Source organism: Natrix helvetica, assembly GCF_964273705.1.
Source record: "Natrix helvetica genome assembly, chromosome: 1".
Taxonomy (NCBI): domain Eukaryota; kingdom Metazoa; phylum Chordata; class Lepidosauria; order Squamata; family Natricidae; genus Natrix; species Natrix helvetica.
Genome location: NC_138548.1, coordinates 239,489,516 through 239,496,931, shown reverse-complemented (window position 1 = coordinate 239,496,931; position 7,416 = coordinate 239,489,516).

Genomic DNA, 7,416 nt, shown 5'->3' with positions numbered 1-7,416 from the left:
CAAGAAAGCAGAGGAGAGAAGAAAATGAACTGTGGAAAAGCCCAATGGCTGCTACCATGGTGGAACAGAGTAGATACTATAAATTAGGTATAATGGAAAGAATGACATAATTAGCTTGGATATTCCATGATTACCAAAAGTGAAACTGATATTTTGTTACTGTCTTTTGGAAATGAAGTGTGCAAGCATTCAAACAGCACAAGTCTCTTTAGTGTTTCTCAACCTTGACAACTTGAAGACGTGTTGACTTCAACTCCCAGAATTCTCCAGACACATTGTCTGTCTAGGGAATTCTAGGAGTTGAAGTCCATACATCTTCACGTTGCCAAGATTAAGAAGCACTGATTTAGTCTGTTCCACAAATTCTCTTTAAACATTGACATTTGAAAGCTTCTGCAAAATTCTCCTACAGCTGAATCTAGTCCATCATAAATCGTTTATCACCACCAGTATAAGATCTACAAGTCTTCTTTTTCAAAAGCAATTAAGTTTGTGCAGATGACTGCTGCACAAAATGAGGACACACACCACCAAGGATGTCTGAATTCCTGTATGAAAATTTGTCTAGGATGGAGGAGTCACAAAAAAAATGGGTATGGAATGTTTTGCACATTAAATATACTGGATGTACCCTGAAATATTAGAGTGTGTCAAACTCTAAAAAAAAATGTAAATCATAACGCATTAAGAAAAATAGAACTCCATCTCAGCAGACTCCAGATAGAAAACTGGGTCTCCTGCAGTGTAATGTACAAAGCGGCCCTTAATGGCTACAAGTAGGCTGCTGAAGCTTGCAATAGCAAATAAAAGGGGTGTGTGTATGTGTGTGCCTTAAGATGCCTGTCATTAGCACAGCCTCGGGGAAAAATTATAGCAGGAAAGCTACTTGTCATTCTCTCTGGAGTTGTCCAGAAGCTCCTTTGGGTTCAGATTAAAGGAAGTGACCCTTACGTGAATCAGGAAGCTCCATTCCAGGGGAAGCAAATTTCCATATATGACTGGGACTTGGCAGCGTGAAGTGGAGCTTTCTCTTTGACAAACAGACCAATCTGGAGCTCTGAAGGGGATTTGAAAAGTCAAACACAGGAGTCAGACGTCAGCTGTAATGGCAAAAATTACATTGCCCTTCACCTTTTAAAGAAAGGACTCCTTTCAAACTGCAGTAACTTCCAGGATCTGGTCTACAGAGAATTGTTTCATATATTAGCTTTACTGTAGACACGCTACGGTGATAGGCAGGTGCATGAAATGTACAGCTGCTCAGGGGATTTTCCTGAGGTTGTAGCAATAGCACTTATGCTGTAGTGCTGTTTGCCAACAGCAGGAAAAAGAGGGAAATAAATGCTCAGCTTTAGGGGCAGGAAAAGTGGAAGCAGGCTCAGATGCAAATGAGATGAAGAGTATGGAAGAGAGAAGAGAGGCAAGAGGAAGGAGAGAGGGTTAGGAGAGAGGGCAGGGGGGAGGGGAAGAGGAGGAGAGAAAAGAGGAGTGGAAAGAGGGAGAGAGGAGAAGGAGAGAGGAAGGGGAAGCAGAGAAGGATGACAGAGGGAAGAAAGGAGGTAGGGAGGAGGAGAGAGGGAAAATAAAGTGATGGATAGGGTATAAATATGGTGTATGGAGAGCAGAAGAGCCAATGATAGTTTTGGGGGGTTGATGGTAAGACAAATTGACAAAATATTCATTAGTATAAAATAGTGTTGATTATGTAATGGTATACATGTGGTTATTTGTATGAATTGAAAAAATAAAAGAACGTTATTAAAAAAAAGTGGAAGCAAGCGGCATTTCCCCAGTGTTGGATAAACAGAAATTTATACTGGAAAGCAGCTTCTTGTAGATTGAAATCCTTAGTCCCAAATCCGACAGGATTGGAAAATGTTGGATGCTTTCTCACGAACAGTTCAAAAGTATATTAAAGTCCAAGGATGGCTTAGGGATAACTGTCCCCAGCTTTTCTGATTTGATGGACTGGCGGGGTGGAAAGAGGGGATGGTTCTGTAAGAGCCACTCACACAAACGGAGCTTTGCATGTGAACGGGAGCTTCTGCTGCTAGCACAAATAGAACTGTGTGTGCAAGTGTGAGTGCCTACTGCAAGCGTGAGTGCCCATTGCTCGTGCAAGTGGAGCTGTGCATGCATGCTGACCTATTGCTTGTGTGGCCCGGTTCTAGGCTGCAGCCCAGGGGTTGGGGGACAGTGGTGGGATTCAAATAATTTAACAACCGTTTTTCTGCCCTAATGACCAGCTGGGTAGGCATGGCTCGTTCATGTGACTGGATGGACATGGCCAACTCAACATCACTCACATCGATGGGTGCTTCGCCTTAGCTGTTACAATGTAATAAGGGTTAGCCGGAGAGGCAGTTTCTGTAAGCAGGGAAATAAAGATTAGGCTAGAAACAACACCAGAATGTTTCCTTCCTGCCTTCCTTACAGGATTAGCCCTATAAAGTGGGGAAAAAACAAAATAAGATTTCTTCCAACAATCGGTTCTCCAAACTGCTTAGAAAGTTAACAACTGCTTCTCCTGAATAGGTGCGAACTGGCTGAATCCCACCACTGGTTGGGGACCCCTGATTTAGGACATGTTCCTACTTAGATGGTGGCTTCCTCCTGCTCCCTGAAAAGAAGACAATTGGGTTATCTGCTGAATCTTACAGCAAAATTGGTGACACAGTTTCAATCCCCACGGTCATTTTCATGGGAAATTACCATATTTTTTGGAGTATAAGACACACCTTAGCTTTTGGGGAGAGAAAAAAAAAATCCTGCCTCTGCTTACTCAGCTGGCTAGCTTCCTGACTTGGAACACATGGTAACAAGGTCAGCCAATGAATAGGCATAGCAACTAAGTCAGCCAATGAGGGCTCTGGATTCTGAAACGGTATTTGCCACGTGAACAATAAGGAGACAGGAAGGAGACAGGCTTAGCTGAGAACTGAAAGTGAAACTGCTTGTGCTTTGCTTGTATTTACTGCTACCTTGGAAAACCTGCTTTTGGTAATGTATTGTATATTATTATTATTATTATTATTATTATTATTATTATTATTATTATTATTATTATTATTATTATTATTATTATTATTATTATTATTATTTTGAATCCTGCTTACTTGTGTGTGCTTTCTGCTGCAAACTCTGACCAGCCAGGTCAGCTTCAGCACTTATTGTAGCCTGATTCAGCACAGTGGATTGGCAGTGGATAGGACTGCCAGAATACCCTCAATCAGCTGTTCCAGGCTGCAGGGATTGCCACAGATCATCACTGCCTCCGGGCCTCGCATTGTTGGCCTCTGGTGGGGGTGGGTGGGCTACATTCAGTGTATAAGACGCACCCAAATTTTCACCCTCTTTTTTTGGCGAAAAGGTGTGTCTTATACTTCAAAAAATACAGTACTTTATGTACCATCGAAATGGCAGGCTGTACAGTGTATATATTTCTCTTAAAACTGGGGTTTAGTCTCCTTTGCCTTCTAGTATACCAAGCCCTATCACCTGCAATCTGAAAATATTCAGCTAAAATAGGGTTTTTACCCTTAAACTTCAATGAAGCCTAACCCAAAACCAAATCCTAATTTCATTTTACTGTAATGCAAATATCTATATAAACCCTTGCCCAAGGACTTAATCCCAACCACATTAAGCCTACTGTGATCATTAAAAACTCTCCCTGAGGCAAATCCTTGAACTAAATTTAATAACAGGCTTAATTAAGCTTAGCCTAACTCCAATATTAATGGTAATATTTAAATAATCCTAGACCCAGAACACATTTTCAACTGCAATCTAAATCTAACACTAAGCATAAAATCTGTTTCCTAACCCTAATTACAATAAATTTCTCCTCAATCAAGCTTAACACTAAACAAACTTCACCCTAATGGCAATATGCAAATATTGAATTTAATCCTATGAATTCTAAGAACAGAATTCACTTCCAGCCATAATATGAATCGAACCCAAACTTATTCTGGTGTCAATCAATATTAAATTAATCAATGAAACCCTTCATCAAATACTGTAACTAGTCAGATTATATATTTGTATTGCTTTTAGAGTGTTTAGATGTCCTAAAAGATCCATTCTAAAATTTAGTGAATAATTAACTTTAGAGTACATTTTATGGTCAGTAGTAATTATACAGTGAGGTTACAATTTGGATTAAGTGCTACCCTAAACATTGGATTAAAAATTGGTTCAGCGTTAGAATGAAATTTGGGTTAGGGTTAAACTTCTTTAATGTCTATAGCACAGGTGTCAAACTCGCCATGTCACGTTGCCATCACTTGATGTCTTGCAATGTTTTTACCATTCTCAGAGCTGGAGTGGGTGTGGCCTGTGTGTAATGCATCCGGCCCGTGGGCCACTAGTTTGACACCCCTGGTCTACAGGAAAATCTAGTATGAGAGCTAGTTTTAGGCAACATTTTTTGTGGTTAGTGATAGCCTTAGGTTTATGTTATACTTGGAATATTTAGGGGAAGAGTCAAGATTAGGAAATATATACCGGTATTTCGTTTCATTTTAGATGTCTTCACATCCATGGTAAGATTTATTGTGAAGGTTAGCATTAGGATAGTATTAGTGTTCTTGGATTACTTGGAACCCTGACAGCTACAGTTAGAATTAGAGATAGAGTTAAGGCTATGGTTAAGCTACATTAATATTTAAGATTGCGCTTAGCGGGATGCTTAGAATAAAGATGACTTTTTATTATTAGTTGCAACCTTATGTTTATGTTATATTTGGGATTAAGTACTTAAATTATGGTAACTATATTGCTACTGGGATGAAATTAGGGCTAGGTTTCAGCTTCCGTGACGTCTAAGTTAAAGTTTACTATTAGGATTAGCATAACCTTGAAATTTACATGATTAGAAGCAGTCTTAACTTTATTATATATCATATATTAAGCTTGAGTTCTGCAGGTTAGGACAATTATAAGTGTTGGTTTTGAATGTAAGATTGGGGTTATATTCATTTTGAATATAACCCCAACCACTAGTAATATTCATTTTGCGGGTATCTCTGCCCCAAGCACTCATTCCGAACAATATCCCAACAACCTAATACTAGCACTAGCCTTAAACACTCATCTTAATTCTACTTTTCACCCAAAAAAAAATAAAAAAAAATAAAGGCACATCCTAATTTTAATTCTACCCCAACCTTTGTATAAATATTTAACCAATTCTTATTCCATTACTCACCATCAATTGCAACATAAATGTAGAACTACCATGGACCATAAAAACTCACACTAATGCTCACACAAAATTTTACCATAGATTTCAAAAAAGTCTAACTCTAACTCTAACTTCATTCTAATACCAATATAAATACTTTAACCCGAGAACTCACCCCAATCATAACACAAAATCTACCACTAAACATAAAAACTCTAATGCTAACCCTTATGCTATATTTTATTTTAGACTTCAATGAAGCCTAACCCTAACTCTAACTTTAACCTAATACCAATACAAATATTCAACCAAATCCTTACAGCAACACTGAAACCGAAACATAATATAAAACTAAGAGTACCACTAAGCATAGGACTCACCTTTATTCTGTCACGCAAAATTTAATAATGAACCTCAATGAAGCCTATCCATAACTTAACTTCACCTAATGCCAATAGCAATATTTATCCTAGTCCTAACCCAGCATTCATTTCCAAATGTAACATAAACTCAACTATACCACTATCCATAAAATTTCACCTTCATTCTAACCATCACTCTAAATGTTGAGTATACCTCAATGAAGCCTAAACTAACCTTAAGTTCATTATAATCGCACTACAAATATTTTTCCTAAGGCTTACCACAGGACTCGTTCCCAGATATAACATAAACGTAAGGCCACAGCTAACTGTAAAACTCACCTTAATGCTAATTCTTACATAAACCTTTTGCATACATGTTAAGAATTTGCACTATGAATCCGAACTTCACTCTAATGTCAACAGGAATATATGTCACAATCTCACTCAGTATGAACAGGAACAAAAACCTAAAATTACCACTAACCATACACACTTATACAAAAATCACCTAATTTTATTTCTCACGGTAAATTTGGGTTCCGATCTTAAGGAAGCCTAACCCAATCTAAACTTGCCCTACCTTCAGTGCAAAGATTAACTTTAGTGCGCATTCCCAACTGTAATATAAACCTAAGGTATTCTAACCAGAGGTGGTATTCAGCAGGTTCTGACCAGTTCTGGAGAATTAGTAGCGGAAATTTTGAGCAGTTTGGAGAACCGGTAAATACCACTTCTGACTGGCTCCGCTCCCATCTAGTCTCTGCCTCCTGAGTCCCAGCTGAGCGGGAGGGAATGGGGATTTTACAGTATCCTTCCTTTGCCACGCCCACCAAGCCACGCCCACAGAACTGGTAGTAAAAAAAATTTGAATCCCACCACTGATTTTAAACATTTAAACACACCCTTGGATCAGTGGTGAAATCTTAATTTCTTGCCATCGGTTCTGTGGGTGTGACTTGGTGGGGAGGTCATGTGTGACTGGGTAGGTATGGCCAACTTTATTTCACTTTTTAAAGCATAATTTTCCTACCTATTCGCCCAAACTGGTAGTAAAAAAAGGCTTTAAAAAGTGAAAAAAGGTTCCAACGATCACGTGGCATAGCTGAGTGTCATGGAACCTTTCCCCCACCCCCACACTTTTTAAAACTTTTTTTTTACTACTGGTTCGGGTGAACCTTAGCATTTTTAGGTCAGAACTGGTACCATTTCACGCCTGACTTGCATACCAAAAGATGGGTTTAGGAAATAGGGTTGCTTTGTCATTGAACTGGCTCCTTATCTACCCAATAGAACAGGGGTGTCGAACTTGCAGCCGGTGGACTGGATGTGTCACATGCTGGCCACCCCCACCCCTGGTTTAGTGAAGGGAGGAAAATTGTGATACGTCACGTGATGCCACAAGTTTGACACCCCTGCAATAGAAGGACTGGAGTGACTATTTTCCTGTGATCAAAGATAAATGTGGTTTACCAAATTGTTGTATAATTTTTAAAACATACATAGCTGATTTTTATCTCTTATTATTTGTTTTCTTTTTTTGTCCTTCTTTATCACGTTAAAGCATAACATTTAAAAAATATCAACTGTAACACTAGATCATACCTAAATCCATCAGGAAAGCTGTACCTTATCCTGAATTCACTCTATCACCTCTACAAATATTCAACCCACAATCTTTGCTAGCTGTAATATAAATCTAAGCCACCGCTAAGCAGAAAAGCTCATTCCCTGTGGTAACCCTGACACCAATTATAGTCCTGATTTAACCCTAATGCCAACTTCACCAAAAAATAGTTCCCCTAACCATAATCCCACCCCTCATTCCCAACCTAAGCCTACTGCAAAGCAAAAACAAAAACAAAA